The following is a 17,778-nucleotide window of genomic DNA, read 5'->3' as shown; positions in this document are numbered from 1 at the left end:
TCCTCTGTGGTGCCCTCTGTGGTGACTGGAGCCACGAATGGTGCCTGTTCACGGACACCTAGTGGTGGTGGGCCACGCCTACCTCTGGAGACAGAGATAACTGCAGTGGTTGGCCCCCACCACCTGCAGCCCACACAAGAAGCATCCTGTCCTGCTTAGCCCACGCATGAGGTGTTGCACAGGCTGCTCCTAGTTGCAGGGCCCTGGGAAGTGACAGTGATCTGCATCTGTAGGCGGTGCCTGGAGCATTTGGCAGTGGTAACAGCAGGGCAGGTGTGTTCCCAGGGGAGTGACAGCAACAACGGGTGGTGCTTGGTTGCAGTGCCTCTTCTTTGCCGTTCTCTGAGGGGGACTGGGGCCGCAGGTGGAGTCCATTCAAGATCCTTGGTGGTGGCAGGCCATGCCTCCCTCTGATTTCTGAGATGACTGCTGTGATTTGTCCCCATTGCCTGTAGATCATATAAGAGGTGCCGTGTCACACTTAGCCCCCTGCTGACCTCAGCCCACACAAGAGGCACTCGTCACCCACAGCCTAAGCAAGTGATGCCTCGCCACACATAGCCTGCGCCTGAGGCACCCCACCCCCTGAGAACCCACGCATGCGCAAGGAAGGAGATTCCCACGGTGGTCTGCCCCTCCTCTCACCCTCCCCAGCAATGGCGCCTTGCACCTTGCTTCTCCTGCAGGTTCAGGCCTGCTCCCAGGTTCCCTCAGCTGTGGTGCTTAGCTCCCCAGCTCACGGTACACTGCTCCCCAGCCCCTCAGGCTGTCTCCACATAGACAACCCTAGTCCTCTCCCCAGAGCTGACCTCCAGAGCCTGAGTCTCGGCTCCCAGCCCCCACCCAAGCATCGCAGGCTGTGGTATCTGGGGCGGTGATACAGCTGATCTGTGCTGCTCTCACTCCACTTTGCCGTCCTCAGTCCAGCTTCTGTGCTTTTCTCCATAACTTTGAGGTCCCTCCATCTCAGCTGATCTCCCCGTCGGTCAGGTGGCTCCCAGGGTGTGGGTCCCTTTCCTCTTTAACAGCTCCCTCTCACGAATGTTAGTTCCATTCTGATTCCTTTTCTCTCTCTCTCTCCCTCTCTTGCTATTTTCTTTTGTTCTACCCAGTTATGTGGAGGGTTTCTTGCCCTTTTTGGAGGTTTAAGGTCTTCTGCCAACGTTCAGTGGATGTTCTGTGCCAACCGTTCTGCAGGTAGACGGGGTTTTTGATGTGTTTGTGGGGGAAGGTGAGCACCACATCTTACTCCTCCACCACCTTGATCCTTGAGAACTAGTACATCTTTACATTAGGAGAGCTTTACACCAGGTTTCAGTTTAGAACTTTTTCTGAAAAAAAATTTTAGTTTAAACTACAAAAGCTCTTTATAGTCATGTTACCTCCAAGCATATATAAAGAGAAAACAGGAGTTCCCATCCTGGCGCAGTGGTTAACGAATCCGACTAGGAACCATGAGGCTGCGGGTTCGGTCCCTGCCCTTGCTCAGTGGGTTAACGATCCGGCGTTGCCGTGAGCTGTGGTGTAGGTTGCAGATGCGGCTCGAATCCCGCGTTGCTGTGGCTCTGGCATGGGCCAGTGGCTACAGCTCCGATTTGACCCCTAGCCTGGGAACCTCCATATGCCACGGGAGCGGCCCAAGAAATAGCAAAAAGACAAAAAAAAAAAAAAAGAGAGAGAAAACAGCTATTTCCCTTGGAGCCGTCATTACTTAAAAAATTAATGTTTTTCATACATAATTCCCTATACATTAAGAATTCTGCAAATTACTTCCTTTAAAAAAATTAAACAACTTAAATGTGTACTGTTGCGGGGAGCCGAGAAAATACAGGGACTCAAAAAAAGGACCTTGCCTGATGGCAAGAAAACCTGAAGGCAGGTTCCTAACCAAAAAAGGGAGCTCACCTGAACGGTACAAGCCGAAGGTGGGCTTCTGGTCAGGAAAAAAGCTCACCTGAACGGTGCATGCCGAAGGTGGGCCTCTGGTCAGGATAAAAGCCTGCCTGCACGGTACCAGCCGAGGGCAGGCCTCAGGTTACACAGCTCTCACTTTGGTGTTGATGGGGAAGAACTGGGGCTTTCCTGGGAAAACAATCTCCATGTTTGCGCCGGAGAACATGGATTGTTTCTCGGGTGACCTAGTCTTTCCTGTTATTTTATTTGTTATTCAGTTTTCCTCAGTCTTTCCTGATTATTTACTTATTATTCTTATTTTCCTGTAGTGATTTGTGATTTAACAAAGTTACAACAATAATAAGAATTTCATCCTGAAGGACTTTTCCCTATTTAAATCCAACTTAGTTAAAACAGTGTTTAATCTATTAACTAGTTATATAGCAAACTTTAGAGTTAGAATTTTAATGAGCTCCATAGAAGTTAGCCATATCTTATCCAAAAAACCTAGCTGTGAGTTTTGTCTTTGATTTTAAAAGCTTTTTAGTGATAGCTAGTTTAATTAAGTTGGTTTATATTTACTTACACCATCTCCCTGCCCTAATGCTTTGAAGATAAGCACCAGTCTACAAACAAGGTTCGTGAATGCCAAATGCTTGTGTCTATGGCCTCTTCAAAGTACTCACTCAGCTTAGTTAAGATAGAGATCTTAAAACAGGATGCATAGCTGCTATACCATGTAAGAGTTAACCAATGTACTTTTAACACTGCGATGTAATCTGTAGTGAAAAACCGTCTATATCATCAACCACTGCTGCCAGTAAAGTTTGAGCAGTCCAGCGCCCTGCAAGAAGGAACAAAGAGGCTGTCTCCGTAATTGTACATTCGCTGACACCATGTCCCTCTCCGATCGGGATGTATACTCCCTGGCCGCCGGAGCTGGCCTCCGGCAAACCGTAACATCTATTAAGGAACTTTAGGGTGTTTGATACCATCCTTTAAACCCCACAGAATAACTGCAAAGCTTCTGGGCCAAACCCATGGAACTGGAAAAGTAATGTCATGGACTGAAACGTGTTTCTTCCAAATTCATATCTTGAAGTCCTAATCCCAGGACCTCAGAATATGATGATACATTTGGAGATAGGGCCTTTAAAAAGGTAATTAAAGTAAAATGAAGTCATATGGGTGGGCCCTAATCCAATATGACTGATGTTCTTATGAGAAGAGAGTAGGACATGGACTTACACAGAGGAAGATGGTGTGATGAGACCAGGGGAAGACGGCCATCTGCAAGCCAAAGAGAAGAAACCAACCCTGCCAAAACCTTGATCTCAGATTTTTAGCAAACTGAACCATGAGGAATTAAATTTCTATTGCTTAAACCATGCATTCTGTGGTAATTTGTCATAGCAGCCCCTAGAAAACTAATACGGCAGCTATCTTTACATTGTACAGTGCCATCCTAAAGAGCATCCCAATTTGAAAGAGGTTTTCAGTAGCAGGAACCCAGTCAGGGAAAGAAGCGTTGTACTCAGAACTACACAATTCTCAAAGCATGTCACTACGGAAAAAAAAAAAAAATCATTTAACCACAAAGGAATACAAGAGAGGAAGAAAGGAACACAAGAAATAGTAGGAAACAATTAAAAAAGTGACAATAGTAAGTCTTTACATACTAATAATGATTTTAAATATAAATGGATTAAAATATCCCATGAAAAGACGTTGAATGAATTAAAAAAAAAAAATACCCGACTACTGCCTAAATGACACTTGTTGAGCTTTAAGACACACAAAGGCTGAAAGAAAAAGGCAGGAAAAAGATATCCATGCAAATAGTAAACAAAAGACAGAGGAGCAGCCCTCCTGATATCAGACAAAAAAGATTTTAAGTCAAAAATTTTCATAGGGGAGTTCCCGTCGTGGCGCAGTGGTTAACGAATCCGACTAGGAACCATGAGGTTGCGGGTTCGGTCCCTGCCCTTGCTCAGTGGGTTAACGATCCGGCGTTGCCGTGAGCTGTGGTGTAGGTAGCAGACGCGGCTCGGATCCTGCGTTGCTGTGGCTCTGGCGTAGGCGGGTGGCTACAGCTCCGATTCGACCCCTAGCCTGGGAACCTCCATATGCCACGGGAGCGGCCCAAGAAATAACTGAAAAAAAAAAGACAAAAAAAATTTTTCATAAAAGAAAAAGATCATTATATAATAATGAAAAGATCAATTCAGCAAGAGGAGGTACCCAATATTAAAGCACCTAAAGATATAAAGCAAATATTATCAGAACTAAAGGGATATCTATATAGCAATACAATAATGGTACATAACTTCAATACCCCACTTTCATCAACTGATAGAGCATCCAGACAGAAAATTAATAAAGCAGGCTTGAACAATGTTATAAAAAAGATAGTCTCGGAGTTCCCGTCGTGGCGCAGTGGTTAACCAATCCGACTAGGAACCATGAGGTTGCGGGTTCGATCCCTGCCCTTGCTCAGTGGGTTAAGGATCCGGCGTTGCCGTGAGCTGTGGTGTAGGTTGCAGATGCGGCTCGGATCCCGCGTTGCTGTGGCTCTGGTGTAGGCCGGTGGCTACAGCTCCGATTGGACCCCTAGCCTGGGAATCTCCATATGCCGCAGGAGCGGCCCAAGACCAAGAAATAGCAAAAAGACCAAAAAAAAAAAACCCAAAAAAACAAAAAACAACAACAACAACAAAAAAAGATAGTCTCAACATATAGAGCGTACTCCATTCAACAGGTGTAGAATACACATTCCTTTCAAGCTCACATAAAACATTCTCCACGATAGACAGTGTGTTTGGCTACAAGTCTTAATAAATTTAAGATGACTGAAACCATATCAAGTTTTCTGACCACAACGTTATGAAACTAGAAATCGGTAGCAGAAGGATTATTAGAAGTTCACAAATATGTGGATATTAAACAACATACTCCTTAATAAACAATGAGTCAAATAAGAAATCAAAAGTATCCAAGACAAAAGAAAAATGGGGACATAACATCCCAAAATTTATCAGATGCAGCAAAAGGAGGTCTAAGATGGACTTTTATAGCAATAAATACCTAAGTTAAAGAAAACAATACCTAAGTTAAAGAAAACAATATCAAACAACCTAGTTTACACCTCAAGGCTAGAGAAAGAAGGAAAAAACTAAGCCTAAAATTAGCAAAAAGAAAAGAAAAAATCATGAAGATGAAAGCTGAATCGAATGAAGTGGAGACTAGAAAAATAATAGAAAAGATCAAAGGAAACATGAGTTGGGTTTTTGAAAAGATAAACAAAATTGACAGAACTTTGGCTGTCAAGAAAAAAAAGACGTAAATAAGTACAATTATGATTGAAACAGGAAACATTAAAACTGATACCACAGAAATACAAAGGATCATGAGACTACATGAACATGCCAACAGATAAGATGATCTACAAGAAAGAGATACATCCCTAGAAACATAACCTACCAAGACTGAATTATGAAGATATATTTTTAAAAATTGTGGCATTCTCTTGTGGCACAGTGGTTTAAGGATCCAAGCCACTGCAGTAGCTTGGGTCAATGCTGTGTACAGGTTCAATCCCTGGCCCAGCAACTTCCACATGCCATGGGCATGGCCAAAAATAAAAAAATAAAGATAAAAAATATGAACAGACTAGTAAAAACAAAGGAGACTGAATCAGTAATCAAAACGCCTCAACAAAGAAAAGCCTAGGACCTTATGGCTTTCTGGTATTTCTACCAATATTTAAAGAATAAATGCCAGTCCTCAAAAAACTGAAGAGATGGAAACATTTCCGAACTCATTTTATGAGGCCAGCATTACTCTGACATCGAAGCAAAGGGGAGTACAAGAAAATTACAGGCCACGGTAAAAGACTCCAACAAAATACTAGCAAACTGAATTCAGCAGTATATTAAAAAGATCATACACCATGGTCAAATGAGACTTACTCTTTAGATATAAAGATGACTCAGAAAAAACATCTGACGAATTTGACATCCTTTCACGATTTAGAAAAAAAAAAACAAAACTGCTCAACAAATTTGGTATAGAATAAATGTACTTCAGCATAATAAGGCCATGATGTCAAGTCCACAGCTAACATCCTACTCAATGGTGAAAAGCTGAAAGCTTTTCCTCTAAGATCGGGATTAAGGACGCCTAATTTCACCAATTTTATTCAACATTAAGACTGGAAGACCTAGACAGAGCAATTAGGCAAGAAAAATAAAAATCATCCAATATGGGAAGGAAGAAGTAAAATGTTCTCTACAGATGACATATTCTTGTATATAGAAAGCCCTAAAAACTCCACCAAAAAAAGTGTAAGAACTAATAAACAAATTCAGTAAAATTGTTGGATACAAAATTTATATATAAAAATAAGTTGTGGGAGTTCCTTGTTGCTCTAGTGATTAGGATTCAGCATTTCTGCCACTGGCCCCGGTTCAGTCCTTGGATCTGGGAAATGAGATCCCACATCAAGCCTCTGCACACCATGGCAAAAAATCCTAACTGTAGCAAAATCTAACATCCATTCATGATAAAAAAAAACTCTTAACCAAAATGGGTATAGAGGGAATGTGGTTTAACATAATAAAAGCCATTTATACCAAATCCACAGCCAATATAGTACTCAATGGAGAAAAGCTGAAAGTCTTCCCTCTAAAATCTGGAACAAGACAAAGATGCCCACTCTCACCACTTTTCTTCAACATAGTATTGGAAGTCCTGGCCACAACAATCAGGCAAACAAAAGAAATAAAAGGCATCCGCATTGGAAGAGAAGAGGTAAAATTGTCACTGTATGCAGATAACATGATACTATACGTAGAAAACTCTAAGGACTCCACACAAAAACTACTCGAACTGATCAACAAATTCAGCAATGTAGCAGATATAAGATGAACATTCAGAAATCAGTCACATTTCTGGATACTAACAATGAAACATTAGAAAAGGAATACGAAAATATAATACCCTTTAAAATCGCACCCAAAAATCAAATACCTGGGAATAAACCTGACCAAGGAGGTGAAAGACTTATATGCTGAGAACTATAAAACATTCATCAAGGAAATGAAAGAGGATTCAAAGAAATGGAAAGATAGTCCATGCTCCTGGGTGGGAAAAATTATTATTGTAAAAATGGCCATACTACCCAAAGCAATCTGCAGATTCAATGCAACCCCTATCAAATTACCCATGACTTTTTTCACAGAACTAGAGCAAACAATCCAAACATTTATACGGAAGCACAAAAGACCCAGAATTGCCAAAGCAATCCTGAGGAACAAAAACCAAGCAGGAGGCGTAACTCTCCCAGACTTCAGGCAATACTACAAAGCCACAGTCATCCAGACAGTGTGGTGCTGGTACCAAAGCAGACAGACAGACCAATGGAACAGAATAGAGAACTGGGAAATAAACCCAGACACCTGTGGTCAATTCATCTTTGACAAAGGAGACAAGAACATAAAATGGGAAAAAGACAGTCTCTTCAGCAAGTGATGCTGGGAAGCCTGGACAGCTGCATGCAAAGCAATGAAACTAGAACACACCCTCACACCATGCACAAAAATAAACTCAAAATGGCTTAAAGGCTTAAACATAAGACAAGACACCATCAAATTCCTAGAAGAGAACATAGGCAATACAATCTCTGACCTCAACCTTACAAATGTTTTCTTAGGTCAGCCTCCCAAGGCAATAGAAATAAAAACAAAAATAAAGCAATGGGACCTAATCAAACTGACAAGCTTCTGCATTGCAAATGAAACCATAAAAAAGACGACCTAAAGAATGGGAGAAAATAGTTCCAAATGATGCAGCTGACAAGGACTTATTTTCCAAAATGTACAAACAATTCATACAACTCAACAGTAAAAAATCAACAACCCAATAGAAAAATGGGCAGAAGACTTGAATAGACATTTCTCCAAAGAAGATGTACAAATGGCCAACAGTTGCATGAAAAAATGCTCAATATCACTAATTATTAGAGAAATGTAAATCAAAACTACAATGAGGTACCTACCAGTTCACACCAGTCAGAATGGCCATCATTAATAAGTCTACAAATAACAAATGCTGGAGAGGGTGTGGAGAAAAGGGAACCATCCTACCCTGGGTGGAATGTAACTTGGTACAATCACTATGGAAAACCAATGCAGTTACATCAGAAGACTAAATATAGAACTACCATATGACCCAGAAATCCCACTCTTGGGTATATATCCGGACAAACTTTCCTTGAAAAAGATACATGCAAGCCTATTTTCATTGCGGCACTATTCACAATATCCAAGACATGGAAACAACCTAAATGTCCATCAACCATGAATGGATTAAGAAGAATGTGGTATATATACACAATAGAATACTACTCAGCCATAAAAAAGAACAAAATAATGCCAGTTGCAGCAACATGGGTGTAACTAGTGAAGTCAGAAACAGAAAGACAATTACCATATAATGTCATTTATATCTGGAATCTAATATACAAAACAAATGAATCTTCCCACAGAAAGGAAACTCATGGACTTGGAGAACAGACTTGTAGTTGCTAAGGAGGAGGGGGGGGGGGGGGGAGGGGGATGGACTGGGAATTTGGGGTTAATAGATGCAAACTATTGCATTTGGAGTGGATAAGCAATGAGATCCTGCTGCATAGCACAGGGAACTATATCTAGTCATTTGTGATGCAACATGATGGAAGATAATATGAAAAGAAAAAAATATATATGTCTGAATGGGTCACTTTGCTGTACAGTAGACACTGACAAAACACTGTAAATCAACTATAATGCACAAAATTAAAATAATAAAAAAGAGACAATTTTAGGTTCCTCCTTATAAGGAATACCAAGTAATATTTGGGGGGGTAATAGATGTGTTTATGACATAGATTATGGTGATGGTTTTACAAATGTACTTATCTCTAGACTCATCAAGTTGTATATACTGAACATGTACAGCTTTTTGTATGTCAATAAATTGGTCAAAAATATGCAATAGTTCAGTGGTCTTTCTATCTCATTCCTCCTCAATAGTGGTATAAATGTAAATGACAAGCAGATATTTTAGAAAGGACTTCCTTGCCCTTTGGCAAAAGTCAGGATAGGATAGATTATGGTCCAATGATAACCACCCCCAAAATCTCAGTGGCCTAAAATAATGAGTTAATTTTTTGTCCATGCTCTTAGTTTAAATCACATGCATTACAAGTATTTTATCATTTTTGGTTTTGTTTGTTTTTTGTCTTTTGTCCTTTTAGGGCTGCACCAGTGGCATATGGAGGTTCCCAGGCTAGGGGTCGAATCTGAGCTACAGCTGCTGGCCTACACCACAGCCACAACAACATCAGATCTGAGCCACGTCAGCTCATGGCAACGCCAGATCCTTAACCCACTGAGCAAGGCCAGGGATCGAACCCGCAACCTCATGGTCGGTTCCTAGTCAGATTTGTTTCCATTGTGCCACGACGGGAACTCCTATTTTATCATTTTTGAACAAGAGGTGTCACAGGTTTGCATGGATAAACCTAATCGCTATCAGTCACAGATTGATTGGGGTATCTCCTCCTTATTGTCTTTCTTGAGGGGTACAATTTTTCAGAGGTTTCACCAGCTAGGATATTGCTGGTTTACCTTTGCAGAAGGGATGGTAGCTAAAAAAGTATGCAACACTGGGCAGTTCTGGCTGTGGCACAGTGGGTTAAGAATTCAACTGTGGCAGCTCAGGTCACTGTGGAGGCACAGGTGCAATCCCCAGCCTGGTGCACTGGGTTAAAGGATCCAGCGTTGCCATACTGCAGTGTAGGTTGCAGCTGCGGCTCTGATCCCCTGGCCCAGGAACTTACATATGTTGTGGGTGTGGCCATACAAATAATAATTTAAAAATATGAATATTCTACTTACATTAAAATATTGATTTTAAAAAGTCATAAGGCTGTGTTTAACTTCAAAGTGATGGGAAGTGCATCCATGTGCCAGGAAAAAGGCCAACCTGAAATAGTGGTGACTATCAAATCTGATAACATTTCTGTCAATGTCAGTTAGTAATGATTCTTTTATGTATTTTTCTAGTCCTTTCATGCACTAGAGAACCTGTTTTTTAGAAAGATCACATGCCTTAAGTATGCAGATGATTGTTTCTGGTTTTGTGCATTATAAAAATTGAAATACCCTGGACATTGCTAATCTCAGATGAATCTGAGGTTATTTAAGCTTCGTCACAGAGTTTTAGAAATAGTTTTTTGGGGGAGTTCCCATCGTGGCTCAGAAGAAACAGTTCCATCTAGTATCCGTGAGGCTGCAGGTTCGGTCCCTGGCCTTGCTCAGTGGGTTGGGGATCTGGCATTGCTATGAGCTGTGGTGTAGGTCGCAGACATGGCTTGGACCCTGCGTTGCTGTGGCTGTGGCATCAACTGGCAGCTGCAGCTCCGATTCGACCACGCCTCTAGTAATAGTTTCTGAACCTTGCTATGGTTAGTCTCTCAATAATTCTTTAATATTATGTCATGTTCCCCTATAACATGTAATATAATTCCTATGCTAGAGCTAATTTCACAGATTTTTTTCTAGATCTAGAATTGGAATTTCACAACAAATAATGATTAGGCCATATTTCAATAGTTTCTTTACTTTTTTTTCCTTTCTTACCCCAAAGGTGCCATGTAATATTTCAGATAATATCCATGTTTAATAATGAAATAGCTGATATCTTTGTTAAATTGGTTGGTATTATGAACCAGATAAGAATTTACTGGCCTAGGAAAATACCAGTTCTATTTTGTTTTCTTTCCTAAAATAGTGGTATAAGAATCATTTTATATATATATGTATTTTTTTTTTTTGGTAAGAAAGCATAACAAGTATCGAGTTAGTGTACTATGTTAACCAACATTAATAGACTGTGTATTTATTATTTTATTTTATTTTACTTTACTTTATGCCATGCCATACCATGCTGTGCCATGCCAGCAGCATGCTGAAGTTCCCAGGCCAGGTATTGAGACATAGCAGTGACAATGCTGGATCTTGCTGAGCCACCAGCGAATGCCTGTAAATTTGATTTAATAACAGCTTTATTGAAATAAATTCACATATATACAATTTACCCACTTTAGGTATATACTTCAGTGGTTTTTAGTATAGTCACAGGGTTGCACCGCAGTCACCAAGATCAATTTTAGGACATTTTCATCATCCCAAGAAGAAACCCCTTACCTATTAGCAGTTACTCTCCATTTCCCCAATTCTACCTTATCCCTAGCTCTAGGGAACCATTAATCTCCTTTCTGTCTCTGCAGATTTGCTTATTCTGGATATTTCCAGAATCATACAATAAATGGAATCCTACAATATACAGTCTTTTGTGAATGGTTTCTTTCATGTTGCATAATGTTTTCAAGGTTCGTCCATGTTGTAGCATTTATCAGTACTTCATTCCTTTTTATTGCCAAATAATATTCAGTTGTATAGATATACCACATTTATTTATCCACGCATCAGTTGATAGGCATTTGGGTTGTTTCCAAATTTTGGCTGTTACGAATAATGCTGTTATGAGCATTTGCATTAACGTTTACCTGTACATAGGATTTTATTTAGCTTGGGCATGTAACTAGGAGTAGAATTGGTAGATCATATGGTAACTGTGTTTAACCTTTTGAGGAAATTCCAGATTGTTTCTAAGCACCTGTACCATTTTACATTCCCACCAGTAATGTATGAGGGTTTCAATTTTTCCACATCCTTACCAAAACTTGTTATTTTCTGTCTCTTTGGTGATAGTAATTTTAGTGTATGTGATGTACTTTTGTGTGGTTTTGATTTGCATGTCCATGATGGTTAATGAGGTTGAGCATCTTTTGTCATGTGTATGTTGGTCATTTGTGTATACTTTTTGGAGAAATGTCTGTTCAGATCCTTTGGACATTTTTCAGCTGTGTTGTCTTATTATGTTGAGTTGAAAATGTTCTATATATATTCTGGATACAAGTCCCTTTTCAGATATTTGATTTGCAAATATTTTCTCTCATTCTCTTGATTGTCTTTTCACTTATTGGTGGTGTGCTTTGAGGTACAGAATTTCTTCTATTCTTTTCTTTGGTTGTTTGTGCTTTTGGTGTCATATCCAAGAAATTATTGCCTCACCCAAGTCACAAAGATTTACACCTGTGTTTTCTTCTATGAGTTCCATAGTTTTAGCTCTTATATTTAGGTCTTTCAGTGATTGTTAGTAAAAATTTTTTATACAATGTGAGGTAGGAGTCCAATTTTATTTTTCTGCAAGTGAATATACAGTTGTTCCCAGCACCAGTTGTTGAGAAGACTATTCATTACTCCCATTAATTTTTTTGAGAACTTAGTTAAAATAAACTAACTGTAAATGTAAAGGTTTATTTTTGGACTCTCAAGTCTTATTTCCTTAATCTATATGTATGTACATATGCCAGTTGCACACTATCTTGATTACTGTAGCTTTGTAGTAAGTTTTGAAATTGAGGTGTAAGACCTCCAGCTTTGTTCTTCTTTTCCAAGACAGTGTTTTGACTACTTCATGGTTCCTTGAAATTTCATATGAATTTTAGGGTCAGCTTTCTAATTTCTGCAAAGAAGCCAGCTGGATTTTTGGTATTGAGTATTGCCATCTTTATACCATAATGTATTCATGTGTTTCCATTTCTTTATTTAACCTTTTAAAATTTCTTTAAGAATGACTTGTAGTTCTCAAAGTATGAGTTTTTTTGTTTGTTTGTTTGTTTGTTTTGGTCTTTTTGCCATTTCTTGGGCCGCTCCCACAGCATATGGAGGTTCCCAGGCTAGGGGTCAAATCGGAGCTGTAGCCACCAGCCTACACCAGAGCCACAGCAATGCAGGATCCGAGCCGCGTCTGCGACCTACACCACAGCTCACGGCAACGCCAGATCCTTAACCCACTGAGCGGGGGCAGGGATCGAACCTGCAACCTCCTGGTTCCTAGTCGGATTCATTAACCACTGTACCACGACGGGAACTCCCAAAGTATGAGTTTTATACTTTTTTGTTAAATATATTCCTATTTTGTTCATTTTGTTCTTCTTCAGTTTTTTTTGTCTCTTTTTGTCTTTTTTTTTTGTTGTTGTTGCTATTTCTTGGGCCGCTCCCGGCGGCATATGGAGGTTCCCAGGCTAGGGGTTGAATCGGAGCTGTAGCCACCGGCCTACGCCAGAGCCACAGCAACGCGGGATCCGAGCCGCGTCTGTAACCTACACCACAGCTCACGGCAACACCGGATCGTTAACCCACTGAGCAAGGGCAGGGACCGAACCCGCAACCTCATGGTTCCTAGTCGGATTCGTTAACCACTGCGCCACGACGGGAACTCCTTTTTGTTTGTTTTTTATGGCCACATCTGTGGCATATGGAGGTTCGCAGTCTAGGGGCCAAATTGGAGCTACAGCTTCAGGCTTATGCCACAGCCACAGTAACACCGGATCTGAGCTGTATCTGTGATCTGTGACATAGCTTGTGGCAATACCAGATCCTTAACTGACTGAGCAAGGCCAGGGATAGAACCCCTATCCTCACAACACTATGTCAGATTCTTAACCCACTGAGCCACAACGTGAACTCCTATGCTGTTCTTTTTGATGTTATTACAAGTGAAATTATTTCCTTAATTTCATTTTCAGTTTGTTCTGAAACTATTGCTACTGTATAGAAATATAAGTGGTTTTTATATGTATCTTGTATTCTGTAACTTTGAAGAACTTGTTCACTAGTTTTTATTTTTAATTTTTATTAAAAAAATTGAAATATACTTTACCATATAAGGCTCAGGTGTACAACATAGGGATTCACAATTTTTAAAGGTTATTCTCCATTTATAGTTATTATATAGTATTGACTCTATTCCCAATATTATATACTATATCCTTTTTTTTTTTTTTTTGGTTTTTTAGGGCTGCACCTGCAGCATATGGAGGTTCCTAGACCACGGGTCGAGTCGGATCTGTAGCCACCTGGGCTGCACCACAGCCACAGCAACACCAGATCCGAGCCACGTCTGCCACCTACGACCTACGCCACAGCTCACGGCAACAGTGGATCCTTTAACCCACTGAGCAAGGCCAGGGATCAAACCCGCATCCTCATGCTTCCTAGTCGGATTCCTTTCCACTGAGCCATGACGGGAACTCCCCAGTATTGTATATCTATATCCTCGTAGCTTATTTATTGTATAGATATTAGTTTGTACCTCGTAATCCCTTACCCTTATTTGCCCTTCCCCGCTTCCCTGTCTCCACACAGAACTACACTCAATAGCTTGTAATAACCTATAATGGAAAAGAATCTGAAAAAGAATATATACATAAAACTTAATCACTTTGCCATATACTTGAAACTAACACAGCATTATAAATTAACTATACTTCAATAAAAAACAGAGATGCAAATGATTTATTTCTCATCTTCATATATTTCTCATTTGAAGCCACCTTTTCACTAACTATGGGGCACATCTCTAAAGACTGAGTTCATTCTACACAGATTTTAAATATGCAGGCCATTTTTTGCTCCAAATGATTTTAATTAAATATTTAATTAAAATATAAATTGAAAAAAATTTAATTTTTCTTGTCTTGCCTTAAAATATGAATTTTATTTCATCGATAAGAATAAGGAGAAAGGAGAATTACAGTGAATGTTATTCTACAGGAAACTGGCGGTCTGTTAAGCTCCAGGGAGACACTTCGAGTCTGGTAAACGTACCTAGATGAGAGAATAATCCAGGCGGACACATTAGATGTAGTTAATATGAGTGGGAGCCTCTGATTTATATTTGTAATAGGACTGGGCTGGGGACGATGGAAAAGAACAAGTGTTGAAAGTCAGACTCAAATGGGAGGCCAGGAGCTTTGAAGTGACGATACCGGGAGGTGTGAATGTATCAACAAAGAACCATGGTTATTTTTCCTTGGTTGATGCTTTCCACACAGCAGCTCCTTCTAGCTGTATCCAACATCATGCCATTTTCCAATATTCTGTAACAAAAAATGAAGCAGTCTGGGCAGCAGCCGTTGTGTTACATAGTCGGTGCCCCGGAGCTTCTAAACTGCAAGGGTCAGAGTTCTCTGGCGGCCTGGGGGTTAAGGATCCGGTGTTGTCACTGCTACGGCTCAGGTCACTGCTGAGGCACAAGGAAGTAGGATCCCTGGCCTGGGAACTTCCCCATGCTGCAGGCATGATGGAAGGAAGGAAGGAAGGAAAGAAAAGAAAGGAAGGAAGGAGAGAGAAAGGAAGGAAGGAAGGAAAGAAAGAAAGAGAAAAAGAAAGGGAGAGAGAAAGCAAGCAAGCTGCAAATATCATTGTAATTTTAATATCAGCACTCTTTAGCTGACCAAAGCCTTTGCGCAAACATTTGCAATAGTGGATTAAAACATGCATGAAATGGTAGTAAACCCTAATAACTCTCAAGCCACATTTTTTGCAGCAGTATCTCAACCAAATACTCATATCTTGTCAAAAGAAATAAGTAATATAGTTACATTCTGTCAACCTTTATGAGTGCCTATTATGCGCAAATAATCACTGTGGTAAGAGCTATAGAGCAGGCATTCTTCAACTACTTCTGTTTCTAAAACCTCCCCATCAGATCGGTCACAAGTCCTGTAAATTCTGCCTCTTTATCCCAGCCTTGACCTAGACCCTCCCTGGCAATAGTTGCACTTCATTCCTGATCTTATTTGTTCATCCTTCTACAACCATCTTCCCTGCCACCACAGCTCTCTTTCAGACACACCAATTAAGTCATGTTGCCGGCTCGTCTAAATTTCCTTCCTTCCTTCCTTCCTTCCTTCCTTCCTTCCTTCTTTCCTTCCTTTTTTCTTTCTTTTCTCCCCATTCACGGCATATGGAAGTTCCCAGGCTCACAGTCAGATCAGAGCTGCAGCTTCTGCCCTTCGCCACAGCAATGCCAGATCCCAGCCATATTTGCGACCTACACTGCAGCCGCATCTGTGACCTATACCACAGGTCACGGCAGTGCCAGATCCTTAACCCACTGAGCGGGGGCAGGGATGGAAGCTACATCCTCATGGATCCAGTTGCATTTGTTACCACTGAGCCATCACAGTAACTCCTGATGCTGGCTACTGTTTGTTATCTACTTACTTTGTGTCAAACCTTTAATACTCTCAACTCACACATCAACCCTGTGAGGTAGGTACTGTTATTACCCCTATTTTAGAGATGAGGATAAGGAGGCTTAGGGAAATTAAGTATCACAGCTAGTAAACAAGTCATCTATGGGAATTAACAGGTAATATACAAATTAGTGATTGGCCTGTCCCTAAAGCTAAGTGGGAAGACTCACACTTTAGAGCAATCGTAGCCTCTGTGGACTTTGAATGTCCATGGCTCTAAACTAAATAGCAAGAGTAGAAACACCACTTTGGTTTGAAAATATTCTTGGGAGTTCTCTGATGGCCTAGCAGGTTAAGGATCCTGCGTTTTCACTGCCATGGTTGCTGTCCTGTAAGGCAAGGTCGATCCCTGGCCTGGGAACTTCCACCTGCTGCTGGTGTGGCAAAAAAGAAAAACAAACAAAACCCAAACAAACAAGAGAGAAATTGAAGTAAATGTTGCAACTCTCATTAAAAATATATGTGTCTATATATATACATTTTTTTCCCAAAGGTTTTTTCTGTACTCTGATTCACTCTCTTTGTTTTTTCCAGGTCCTAGAGCCTAGGAACTTGGTGTGCCAACTGCAGGATTCACCTACAAAGTCTCAGGTATATCTAACCAAAGTGTTTACACATTCAAGTGTTTAATTTCCATTATAACCGGGACCCTGTTGTTCCTGATAGGCCTTTGATATCCTCGAGCTTGTGAAATTTATTGGTCCAAAAGGCTGCAAACTTTGACAATAATATTTAGGAATTACCCAACAACCTATACCTGTGCTGTAATCTGACTCCAGTTTGAATATAATTTAGATATAATTTTTCTGTATAGAAATGGTTATGTGGGGTGACTTTTTCCCACCTAAACCAAAGGAAAAACATGGAAAGTCTGATTTTTTGTTTGTTTGTTTGTTAAAATTAAATACAGGATGGAGACTGGACTTGAAAATTTCCTCACACAACCATTTATGCCACATAAGCATGTTTATTTCTTAAACATTATTAAAAGTTAACTTAGGTTATTTCTTGTAAATGCTTCTGATAATCATAAAAGAAAGTCATTATCATCCTAAATATGGTATGAGATAATTACTTTGAACCAGCCCCCAACCATCTGGAAACCTCCAGTGAAATAACCAGTCATTGTAAAGGTTAAACAACTCCCTCTTTTTACTTTATAAACCATCCTGTAATGCCGTGCCCTTGAGCTTCATATCAGTTTTAAATTTGAGATCTCCCAGTTCTCACATGCGCAATAAAATCTTACTAAATACCATCTATTGGACTTCCCATCATGGCTCAGTGGAAACAAATCTGACTAGTATCCATGAGGATGCCGGTTCGATCCCTGCCCCCGCTCAGTGGGTTAAGGATCTGGTGTTGCCGTGAGCTGTGGTGTAGGTTGCAGACGTGGCTCGGATCCCACGTTGCCCTGGCTGTGGTGTAGGCCAGCAGCTTTAGCTTTGATTCCACCCCTGGCCTGGGAACCTCCATATGCCATGGGTGAGGCCCTGAAAAACAAAAAAACTATCTACTGATGTAGGCGTTTTAATATTGCTATTTCTGGGTTTTTTGAGAGTGTTAGGGGCTGAACTGTGTCCCCCAGAATTCACATTGAAGCCCTAACCCCTCGTGCCTCAGAGTGAGACTATATTTGGAGACAGGATCTTTTTCTTTTTTTTGGCTTTCTG

The 17,778-nt window shown here is 40.5% G+C and overlaps 1 long non-coding RNA gene across 2 annotated transcripts in view; it reads left to right on the top strand.

The window, feature by feature from the left end:
- Nucleotides 1–17,778, top strand: part of LOC125137593 (uncharacterized) — a 58,211-nt gene that overhangs the window by 24,849 nt on the left and 15,584 nt on the right. For both annotated transcript variants that reach the window (XR_007137442.1, XR_007137443.1), the window contains one exon: nucleotides 16,640–16,696. This is a non-coding gene — a long non-coding RNA (uncharacterized LOC125137593). The remainder of the gene's footprint in view (nucleotides 1–16,639; nucleotides 16,697–17,778) is intronic.

This window comes from Phacochoerus africanus, chromosome 10, assembly GCF_016906955.1.
Source record: "Phacochoerus africanus isolate WHEZ1 chromosome 10, ROS_Pafr_v1, whole genome shotgun sequence".
In the NCBI taxonomy this organism is placed as follows: domain Eukaryota; kingdom Metazoa; phylum Chordata; class Mammalia; order Artiodactyla; family Suidae; genus Phacochoerus; species Phacochoerus africanus.
Note: the sequence above shows the minus strand (reverse complement) of the source record. Positions and strands in the feature narration are given on the sequence as shown.